The sequence below is a fragment of the Melozone crissalis genome, unplaced genomic scaffold (genome assembly GCF_028551555.1).
Source record: "Melozone crissalis strain CALT ecotype California unplaced genomic scaffold, PUWL_Pcris_2 ptg000011l_1, whole genome shotgun sequence".
Lineage (NCBI taxonomy): Eukaryota > Metazoa > Chordata > Aves > Passeriformes > Passerellidae > Melozone > Melozone crissalis.
This window is the reverse complement of record NW_026535789.1, coordinates 1,218,387-1,230,000: the sequence shown is the minus strand read 5'-3', so window position 1 is coordinate 1,230,000 and position 11,614 is coordinate 1,218,387.

Here is an 11,614-nt window from a genome sequence, read left to right as displayed (position 1 = left end):
GTCCTCCTCGTCCTCCTCCTCCTCCTCCTCATCCTCATCCTCCTCGTCCTCCTCCTCCTTCTCCTCCTCCTCGTCCTCCTCGTCCTCCTCTTCCTCCTCCTCGTCCTCGTACTCCTCGTGCTACTCCTCCCCGTTCTCCTCCTCCTCGTCCTCTTCTTCCTTCTCTTCCTCCTCGTCCTCCTTGTCCTCCTCCACCTCGTCCTCCTCGTCCTCCTCGTCCTCCTCCTCATCACTCTCCCCCTCCTGGTCATCCTCGTCCTCCTCCTCCTGCTCGTCCTCCTCGTCCTCGTCCTCGTCCCCCTCCTCCTCCTCGTCCCCCTCGTGCTCCTCGTCCTCGTCCTCATCATCCTCCTCCTCGTGCTCCTCCTCGTCGTCCTCCTCGTCCTCCTGCTCCTCATCCTCATCCTCCTCCTCCTCGTCCTCCTCGTCCTCCTCCTCCTACTCCTCCTCCTCGCATTCCTGCTCCTCGTATTCCTGCTCCTCCTCCTCATGCTCCTCCTCGTCCTCCTCCTCATCCCCCTCCTCGTCCTCCTCGTCATCCTCCTCCTCCTCCTCGTATTCCTCCTCCTCCTCCTCGTGCTCTTCCTCGTCGTCCTCCTCGTCCTCCTGCTCCTCGTCCTCATCCTCCTCCTCCTCGTCCTCCTCGTCCTCCTCCCTCTACTCCTCCTCCTCGTATTCCTGCTCCTCCTCCTCATGCTCCTCTACGTCCTCCTCGTCCTCCTCCTCATCCTCCTCCTCCTCCTCCTCATATTCCTCCTCCTCCTCCTCCTCCTCCTCCTCCTCCCCCTCGTCCTCCTCATCCTCCTCCTCCTCCTCCTTGTCCTCCTCCTCCTCCTCCTCATCGTGCTCCTCGTCCTCCTCCTCCTCCTCCCTCCTCCTCGTCCTCCTCGTCCTCGTCCTCATGCCTCTCCTCCTCCTGACCATCCTCGTCCTCCTCCTCCTCCTCGACTTCCTCGTCCTCGTCCTCCTCCTCCTCCTCCTCCTCCTCCTCCTCGTCCTCTTGCGCCTCGTCCTGCTTATCCTCCTCGTCGTTGTCCTCCTCCTCCTCCTCGTCCACCTCGTCCTCCTCCTCCTCGTACTCCTCCTCCTAGTCCTCCACATCCTCGTACTCCTCCTTGTACTCCTCCTCCCTGTCCTCGTCCTCCTCCTCCTCGTCCTTATCGTCCTCGTCCTCCTCCTCCTCCTCCTTCTCCTCCTCCTCCTCCCCCTCCTCATTCTCCTCCTCCTCCTCTTCGTCCTCCTCCTCCTCCTCCTCGTGCTCTCGTCCTCCTTTTCCTCCTCCTCATCCTCCTGGTCTTCCTCCTCCTCCTCGTCCTCCTCTTCCTCCTCGTCCTCCTCGTCCTCGTCCGCATCGTCCTCGTCGTCCTCCTCCTCCACTTCGTCCACCTCCTCCTCCTCCTCCTCCTCTTCCTCCTCCTCGTCCTCGTACTCCTCGTCCTACTCCTCCCCGTTCTCCTCCTCCTCGTCCTCCTCGTCCTCCTCGTCCTCCTCCTCATCCCTCTCCTCCTCCTGTTCATCCTCGTCCTCCTCCTCCTGCTCGTCCTCCTCGTCCTCATCCTCGTCCCCCTCCTCCTCCTCGTCCCCCTCCTCCTCCTCGTCCTCGTCCTCGTCCTCCTCCTCCTCGTGCTCCTCCTCCTCCTCCTCCTCGTATTCTTCCTCCTCCTCCTCGTGCTCCTCCTCGTCGTCCTCCTCGTCCTCCTGCTCCTCGTCCTCATCCTCGTCCTCCTCGTCCTCCTCGTCCTCCTCCTCCTGCTCCTCCTCCTCGTATTCCTGCTCCTCCTCCTCATGCTCCTCCTCGTCCTCCTCGTCCTCCTCCTCATCCCCCTCCTCGTCATCCTCGTCATCCTCCTCCTCCTCCTCCTCCTCGTATTCCTCCTCCTCCTCCTTGTGCTCCTCCTCGTCGTCCTCCTCGTCCTCCTGCTCCTCGTTCTCATCCTCCTCCTCCTCGTCCTCCTCGTCCGCCTCCTCCTACTCCTCCTCCTCGTATTCCTGCTCCTCCTCCTCATGCTCCTCCTCGTCCTCCTCCTCATCCCCCTCCTCGTCCTCCTCGTCATCCTCCTCCTCCTCCTCGTATTCCTCCTCCTCCTCCTCGTGCTCTTCCTCGTCGTCCTCCTCGTCCTCCTGCTCCTCGTCCTCATCCTCCTCCTCCTCGTCCTCCTCGTCCTCCTCCCTCTACTCCTCCTCCTCGTATTCCTGCTCCTCCTCCTCATGCTCCTCTACGTCCTCCTCGTCCTCCTCCTCATCCTCCTCCTCCTCCTCCTCATATTCCTCCTCCTCCTCCTCCTCCTCCTCCTCCTCCCCCTCGTCCTCCTCATCCTCCTCCTCCTCCTCCTTGTCCTCCTCCTCCTCCTCCTCATCGTGCTCCTCGTCCTCCTCCTCCTCCTCCCTCCTCCTCGTCCTCCTCGTCCTCGTCCTCATGCCTCTCCTCCTCCTGACCATCCTCGTCCTCCTCCTCCTCCTCGACTTCCTCGTCCTCGTCCTCCTCCTCCTCCTCCTCCTCCTCCTCCTCGTCCTCTTGCGCCTCGTCCTGCTTATCCTCCTCGTCGTTGTCCTCCTCCTCCTCCTCGTCCACCTCGTCCTCCTCCTCCTCGTACTCCTCCTCCTAGTCCTCCACATCCTCGTACTCCTCCTTGTACTCCTCCTCCCTGTCCTCGTCCTCCTCCTCCTCGTCCTTATCGTCCTCGTCCTCCTCCTCCTCCTCCTTCTCCTCCTCCTCCTCCCCCTCCTCATTCTCCTCCTCCTCCTCTTCGTCCTCCTCCTCCTCCTCCTCGTGCTCTCGTCCTCCTTTTCCTCCTCCTCATCCTCCTGGTCTTCCTCCTCCTCCTCGTCCTCCTCTTCCTCCTCGTCCTCCTCGTCCTCGTCCGCATCGTCCTCGTCGTCCTCCTCCTCCACTTCGTCCACCTCCTCCTCCTCCTCCTCCTCTTCCTCCTCCTCGTCCTCGTACTCCTCGTCCTACTCCTCCCCGTTCTCCTCCTCCTCGTCCTCCTCGTCCTCCTCGTCCTCCTCCTCATCCCTCTCCTCCTCCTGTTCATCCTCGTCCTCCTCCTCCTGCTCGTCCTCCTCGTCCTCATCCTCGTCCCCCTCCTCCTCCTCGTCCCCCTCCTCCTCCTCGTCCTCGTCCTCGTCCTCCTCCTCCTCGTGCTCCTCCTCCTCCTCCTCCTCGTATTCTTCCTCCTCCTCCTCGTGCTCCTCCTCGTCGTCCTCCTCGTCCTCCTGCTCCTCGTCCTCATCCTCGTCCTCCTCGTCCTCCTCGTCCTCCTCCTCCTGCTCCTCCTCCTCGTATTCCTGCTCCTCCTCCTCATGCTCCTCCTCGTCCTCCTCGTCCTCCTCCTCATCCCCCTCCTCGTCATCCTCGTCATCCTCCTCCTCCTCCTCCTCCTCGTATTCCTCCTCCTCCTCCTTGTGCTCCTCCTCGTCGTCCTCCTCGTCCTCCTGCTCCTCGTTCTCATCCTCCTCCTCCTCGTCCTCCTCGTCCGCCTCCTCCTACTCCTCCTCCTCGTATTCCTGCTCCTCCTCCTCATGCTCCTCCTCGTCCTCCTCGTCCTCCTTCTCATCCCCCTCCTCGTCCTCCTCGTCATCCTCCTCCTCCTCCTCCTCCTTGTCGTCCTCCTCCTCCTCCTCCTCGTATTCCTCCTCCTCTTCCTCGTCCTCCTCCTCCTCCTCCTCCACCTCGTCCTCCTCGTCCTCCTCCTCATCCTTCTCCTCCTTCTCCTCCCCCTCGTCCTCCTCCTCCTCCTCCTCGTCCTCCTACTCTCCGTCAGCCTCCTCCTCGTTCTCCTCATCCTCTTTGTCCTCCTCCTCCTCCTCCTCCTCCTCCTCCTCCCCCTCCTCATCCTCCTCCTCCTCCTCCCTGTCCTCCTCCTCCTCATCGTGCTCCTCCTCCTCCTACTCCTCCTCCTCCTCTTCCTCCTCCTCCTCGTCCTCGTCCTCCTCGTCCTCCTCCTCCTCGTTCTCCTCCTCCTCGTCCTCCTTCTCCTTCTCCTCCTCCTCGTCCTCCTCGTCCTCGTCCTCCTTGTCTACCTCCTCCTCGTTCTCCTCCCCCGTCGTCCTCCTTCTCCTTCTCCTCCTCCTCGTCCTCCTCGTCCTCCTCGTCCTCCTCCTCCTCCTCGTCCTCCTTGTCCTCCTCCTCATCCCTCTACTCCTCCTGGTCATCATCGTCCTCCTCCTCCTCCTCGTCCTTCTCGTCCTCTTCGTCCTCGTCCTCGTCCTCCTCCTCCTCGTCCTCCTCGTCTGCGTCCTCGTCCTCCTCGTCCTCCTCCTCCTCCTCCTCCTCCTCCTCATCCTCCTCGTCTTTCTCGTCCTCCTCCTCGTCCCCCTCCTCGTCCTCCTTGTCTTCCTCGTCCTCCTCCTCGTCCCCCTCCTCGTCCTCCTCCTCCTCGTCCTCCTCTTCCTTCTCTTCCTCCTCGTCCTCCTCGTCCTCCTCCGCCTCGTCCTCCTCGTCCTCCTCGTCCTCCTCCTCATCCCTCTCCTCCTCCTGTTCATCCTCGTCCTCCTCCTCCTGCTCGTCCTCCTCGTCCTCGTCCTCGTCCCCCTCCTCCTCCTCGTCCCCCTCCTCCTCCTCGTCCTCGTCCTCGTCCTCCTCCTCCTCGTGCTCCTCCTCCTCCTCCTCCTCGTATTCCTCCTCGTCCTCCTCGTGCTCCTCCTCGTCGTCCTCCTCGTCCTCCTGCTCCTCGTCCTCATCCTCCTCCTCCTCGTCCTCCTCGTCCTCCTCCTCCTGCTCCTCCTCCTCGTATTCCTGCTCCTCCTCCTCATGCTCCTCCTCGTCCTCCTCGTCCTCCTCCTCATCCCCCTCCTCGTCCTCCTCGTCATCCTCCTCCTCCTCCTCCTCCTCGTATTCCTCCTCCTCCTCCTTGTGCTCCTCCTCGTCGTCCTCCTCGTCCTCCTGCTCCTCGTTCTCATCCTCCTCCTCCTCGTCCTCCTCGTCCTCCTCCTCCTACTCCTCCTCCTCGTATTCCTGCTCCTCCTCCTCATGCTACTCCTCGTCCTCCTCGTCCTCCTCCTCATCCCCCTCCTCGTCCTCCTCGTCATCCTCCTCCTCCTCCTCCTCCTTGTCGTCCTCCTCCTCCTCCTCCTCATATTCCTCCTCCTCCTCCTCGTCCTCCTCCTCCTCCTCCTCCACCTCGTCCTCCTCGTCCTCCTCCTCATCCTTCTCCTCCTCCTCCTCCCCCTCGTCCTCCTCCTCCTCCTCCTCGTCCTCCTACTCTCCGTCAGCCTCCTCCTCGTTCTCCTCATCCTCTTTGTCCTCCTCCTCCTCCTCCTCCTCCTCCTCCTCCCCCTCCTCATCCTCCTCCTCCTCCTCCCTGTCCTCCTCCTCCTCATCGTGCTCCTCCTCCTCCTACTCCACCTCCTCCTCTTCCTCCTCCTCCTCGTCCTCGTCCTCCTCGTCCTCCTCCTCCTCGTTCTCCTCCTCCTCGTCCTCCTTCTCCTTCTCCTCCTCCTCGTCCTCCTCGTCCTCGTCCTCCTTGTCTACCTCCTCCTCGTTCTCCTCCCCCGTCATCCTCCTTCTCCTTCTCCTCCTCCTCGTCCTCCTCGTCCTCCTCGTCCTCCTCCTCCTCCTCATCCTCCTTGTCCTCCTCCTCATCCCTCTACTCCTCCTGGTCATCATCGTCCTCCTCCTCCTCCTCGTCCTTCTCGTCCTCTTCGTCCTCGTCCTCGTCCTCCTCCTCCTCGTCCTCCTCGTCTGCGTCCTCGTCCTCCTCCTCCTCCTCCTCCTACTCCTCCTCGTTCTCCTCGTCCTCCTCGTCGTCCTCCTCCTCCTCCTCCTCCTCCTCATCCTCCTCGTCTTTCTCGTCCTCCTCCTCGTCCCCCTCCTCGTCCTCCTTGTCTTCCTCGTCCTCCTCCTCGTCCCCCTCCTCGTCCTCCTCCTTCTCGTCCTCCTCCTCCTCGTTCTCCTCCTCCTCGTCCTCCTTCTCCTTCTCCTCCTCCTCGTCCTCCTCGTCCTCGTCCTCCTTGTCTTCCTCCTCCTCGTTCTCCTCCCCCGTCGTCCTCCTTCTCCTTCTCCTCCTCCTCGTCCTCCTCGTCCTCCTCGTCCTCCTCGTCCTCCTCCTCCTCCTCGTCCTCCTTGTCCTCCTCCTCATCCCTCTACTTCTCCTGGTCATCCTCGTCCTCCTCATCCTCCTCATCTTTCTCGTCCTCCTCCTCGTCCCCCTCCTCGTCCTCCTTGTCTTCCTCGTCCTCCTCCTCGTCCCCCTCCTCGTCCTCCTCCTTCTCGTCCTCCTCCTCGTCCTCGTCCTCCTCATCCTCCTCGTACTCCTCGTCCTCCTCGTCCTCGTCCTCGTCCTCCTCGTCCTCCTCGTCCTCCTCCTCGTCATCCTCCTCCTCCTCCTCCTCCTCCTCCTCCTCTTTATCCTCCTCCTCGTCCTCCTTGTCTTCGTCCTCCTCCTCCTCCTGGTCCTCCTCGTCATCCTCCTCCTCGGCCTTTTCCTCCTCCTCTTCCTCATCCTCCTCCGCCTCCTCCTCCTACTCCTCCTCCTCCACCTCCTCCTCCCCCTCCTCGTCCTCCTCCTCCTTCTCCGCCTCGTCCTCCTCGTCCTCTTCCTCATCCTCCTCCTCCTCCTCGTCCTTCTCCGCCTCGTCCTCCTCGTCCTCTTCCTCATCCTCCTCCTCCTCCTCGTAATCCTGGTCCGCCTCGTCCTCCTCGTCCTCCTAGTCCTCCTCCTCTTCCTCCTCGTACTCGTCCGCCTCGTACTCATCCTCCGCGTCCTCCTCATCCTCCTCGTCCTCCTTGTCCTCCTACTCCTCCTCGCCCTCCTCGTCCTCGTCCTCGTCCTCCTCGTACTCCTCCTCCTCGTCCTCCTCGTCCTCCTCCTCGTCCTTCTCGTCCTCATCGTCCTCCTCGTCCTTGTCCTCATCCTCCTCGTCCTCCTCGTCCTCGTCCGCCTCGTCCTTGTCGTGCTCCTCCTCCACTTCGTCCTCCTCCTCCTCCTCCTCCTCGTCCTCCTCCTCTCCGTCCACCTCCTCCTCCTCCTCCTCGTCCTCCTTGTGCTCCTCCTCCTCCTCCTCCTCGTCCGCCTCCTCCTCCGCGTATTCCTGCTCCTCCTCCTTGTGCTCCTTGTCCTCGTCCTCCTCATCCTCCTTGTCCTACTCCTTGTCCTCCTCCAGCTCGTCCTCGTCTTCCTCGTACTCGTCCTCCTCGTCTTCCTCCTCCTCGTCCTCCTCGTCCTCCTCCTTATTGTCCTCCTCTTCCTCGTCCTCCTCCTCCTCGTCATCCTCGTCGTCCTCGTCCTCGTCCTCCTCCTCGTCCTCCTCCTCCTCGTCTACTGGAGCGAAACAAGAGGAAGCAGCAGACCCGTCCGAGCTGCCCAATCCTGACCTGATCACTTTTAATAAAAGCATTAAAAGGAGAAAAAGTCTCCTGCCCTGTTTATTTCAATGCCACAGTGTCCCCTGTGCATCCGACAAGGCTGAGCACAGTGTCTTTGACAAGCTCCCTGCTCTGGCATCAGGGAGCCTTTGTGCTTCAGGCTGGCCCATATCAAAATGCCAAGAAGCTGGTGCCTAAACATGACAGACCAAAGCCCATTGACCAGCTGTCACAGGCTGGGGGCAATCACTAGGTCCTGGCAGGACTCCAGCACTCAGCATCCTCAGCCAGCAACAGTAAAGTGCTGGCTGGTCAGAAACTTGCAGCTCTGCCCTGCACTAAAGACAGCAGCACACACAGCTGGCACTTACTGGCTCAGAATGTTCAGGCCGAGGTGTGGGCACTGATGGAGGCTGGCACTCATCCACCTCATTTGCCTCCTCTTCGGCCTCCTCTCCATGAGCCGAGGGAGCCAGAGGAGAGACTGCTGTTGGTTCTGTGATCTGTGGACAGACAGCAGTGTGAGGGACAGAAAGTTACCTATGATTTATAACCTTATTTCTATTCAGCACTTTATTCTATTCAGCTCTATATCTACAACCAGCTCTACTAAGGACAAATCAGAAACTTGGATAACAATGAGATTCTAAGTCACTGTGACTAAATTTAAATGGACTAATTCAACAGAATTGCTAATAGTTCTGAATTAGACATTACACCCTGGCTACTATCAAGAAGCAACATTCTCTCTGCAACATGAGCTTTTCATTCCTTGAAAGTTCTGAAATGCAAAATTAGGAAATAGCCAGAGATGCCTTTGTTATTGCTGCTGCAGACATGGAAATGGATTTTCTTTCAGCCTACCCAGCTGGCCCTCTACACTCTACTGCCACAGGCCAAGCTCTCAGCTTGCTCTACAATTCCTAAGCACCAGGAACATGAAATGTTCCTTTCTCACTCACCTCAGGATCAGCACCTCTGAATACACGCTTCAGGTGACCTGGAGTGGGCAAGGGAAAATGAACAAGTGGTGTGAGAAAACTGCCTGGGCTGCTGAATCCCACAGAAGAGAAGAAGTCAACTCAAACAGAGAGTATTTTTCTTTATCAAAATCCCTCCACATGACATAGTTCTTTCACACAGCCAGCAAGAGATCAGGACAATAATCTTGGTTGTGCCTACACTTCGGCATGTTCAGGGAGTAAATGAATACAAACATGATCAAGAAAATTCAAATTGTTCTTTAACACTCAATGCTTCTGTTCTGTTCTGTCCAGCACATAAAGCAGCTTTTGTTCTCTTGTCTTTCAGGTACTTTTTCTAAAAAAAGAAGTTGCATGCACTAATTTCCATTAAGTTGCTGAAAACAGTCACCCAGAAAAGCTTGCCCCAAATCCCCCTGAGCTGTAGCAGTTCTATTGTGCAACAGCACAGCAGCAGTTCCAGGGCTCAGGAGCAGACACTCACTGCTTTGGAGTTTGCACTTCACTGCAAAGGGAATCACTCTGTTAGCACTCAGTCAAGGGTCAAAATAGACAGTCAAATTCTTTCATTACAAAATTTGGAATAAAAGAAGCTTTCCCTGAGTTCTGGGGAGAACTACAAACTCTTTAGAAGGCCTTCTGAGAAAGCCTCCCAGTCTGCATTTTGGAAGTTCTCCTGCTTGACCCAGCAAACTGAGGAAATGACAGACTCTGCTGCCACAGACTCTCCTGTGGAGGGAACGGAAGCCCTGCAGGTTCCCCTGCAAATGCTGCCCCTGTGGCTACAGACACCCCCTTTTTAGCTGAACCTCTTGACAGGAGCTTTATCAAACCAGTGGCATCCTAATGCTCTTTCTCTTTCAAAATCAGAAACTCAGCCACCAAGAAAGAGCAGGAAGACATACAAAAGCCAGGTTAGGTTACACCCTAACTTAAGCATAAGGGAAACCTCTACTTACGGGTGAAGTGTGTCACGTAATACACGGAAAAAGAAATGCCATAAGCAGCAAAAGCTGCTGTGGCCAGATGGTGAAACATTATCATTTTTGAAAGTTAGGTAAATAATAGAAGAAACAAGGCTCTTGTCAGTGGGCAGCTACCCACTGACAAATTCCCCAGCCAGGAAATCTGAGCAAGCACTAGGGCTGCTCTGACACTCAGGCCTTCCGTGCACCAAGGCAACCTTCTGATGTCACTACGACAAGGTGGCAACCATGCCCTGACATCACAAAGCAAATGCTCCATGTTGGTCTGTGGATTTATGGAAAGCAATAACCAACCTTCCATACAGCAAACACAAAAGAGCCTGGGAAGTTCTTCTCTGTCACAAAGCAGCAAAAATTCCCCTCATGGGCCAAACCCTGTTGTTCAGGGATCCAAGAGGAACTCCAAGGGTGCCCCAAGCACCTACAGCCTGTACCCCAGCTGAGCACTCAGATGGGACACAAGCAAAGGAAACCAGACCAAGACAATGGCACACAGCATTGCACGTGTGAGAAATGACTCTCACTTTTAACATTTTAAAGGTTTAGTAAACCTTAACAAAGGACTGAATAAGGAAAAATTGCAGCATTGGGAGTCTCTGTGACTAGCAGACATGCGCTCATCTACAAAAAGGATGCTCTGCCTTTTATATCCTTAGCCTCTCTAAAAGTTTTGTCAGTCAACTCTTTCTCTTCTGTCCATTGGTGGAGATTACTTTTTTACATCCTGACTGGAGGTCAGGTGTTGTTACACCCTGCCTGCTGGTCACAAGCCAGCCCTCCCCAAATGCCCTGACTACCAAGGCTATTACAAGGGGGACGGGAAAGAGGACTATGGGAGGATATATAACAATACCATCACTACACATTTGAACATCCACATAACATCTGCTTCTTAATTGTCAGAGCCAACCACTGCATCACTTGTCCAGAACACACAGAACCAGGAGAGAAGCCACTGTTGGCATCACAGTTGAAATGCTTCCTAACAAATCTCCCCACATATTTGCACCTTTATTGGACATGCCCAGGGCTCTGGTGCGTGCACATCTCTGCCTCTCTTCCCCTTTGGCAGCAGTCGAACTGGCAGCATCTGCCCGCCAGCAGCAGCTGCTCCAAGCTGGGAACGCCACTGGCCGTGCTGATTTCCAGAGGCTTCTGTGTGCCAGGGGAAGCCATGGCAGGAGCAGGTTGAACGGTGCTGGCACTGCTGCTGCTCTGTGCCAGAGAGCCCCGGCTGGGCAGGGCACGGTGCCCACTGTGCTGCGGGCTCCTTCTCCTGCCACAGCTGGGCACACCTGGCAACAAGGCATGACAACTTGTGGGCAAGCCAAGGGGTTTCTGGGGCTGCACTGCTCTGCACACACCCAGCACACCTGCAGCACAGAATTTTAACCCTCAAACAGGTAAACCAAAGGGAAACAGCTGGAAAAGATTTCATTTCAACCATTCTTTATGCTTCAATAGAAATGACCAAAATGAACGTTACCGAGCAGGGCTGATCCACACTGCCAGCTCAGTGTGAGAAAAGAGGCATTACTTTATTTCAGTGCTGGGTGCATGAGGAATCACTTCCCTGAAACATGCACAGCCACGTGTTAGTATCCATGGAACTAAGACATTACTTTCATTACTTTTATTCATTACTTTGCACAAACTCACAGGCTAAACATTCTCACAAAGTGTTTGACATGTTTAAATCACTTCCCCAAAATTACTGACATTTAGAGTAGGGGTCTCCTGAGGGTCTCTGGTGGTCATGTGGTGAACATCCCGTTCCTCAAATTCTCCTTCCATGGTTAAGAGCCTTCTTCTCCTTGAATGCATTGCAGCTACCTCCTCAGTAGGCCCACTGTCTTTATTCTCAAGGCTAAGACATCCACTCACACACATTAACCACTGCTGTGAGGGAAGGTACAACTAAGCACTGCCTGTTAAAGCTTAACAAATTCACAATTTGTTGCAGGTCAACACTTCCCCAGCGTCTCTCATTCCTTCTCTGGGAATCAAACACAAGCATTTTGTGATCCCTGAGCCCAAGGCCGCCTCCAACCCTCCTGTCACCCAGCAGCCCTTCTCTCCTCACAAACAGCAGGCCCAGCAGTGCCTTCCCTCACTGGCTCAGTCACCAGCTGTGTCAGGAGTTCTCTGTCACACACTCCAGAACCATCCTGGACTGTTTGCTCTCCGCTGCACTCTGTTGCCAGCAGACATCCCCACCCTGTTCCACGCCCCTTGCAGAACCCTGCACCTGCTGTCCATGGGCACCTGGCAAGGGGAGGCACTCACAGCAGAGATGCACCAGCTGCACTGGGCAGGAACCAAAACCCTCTGGCGGCACAGCT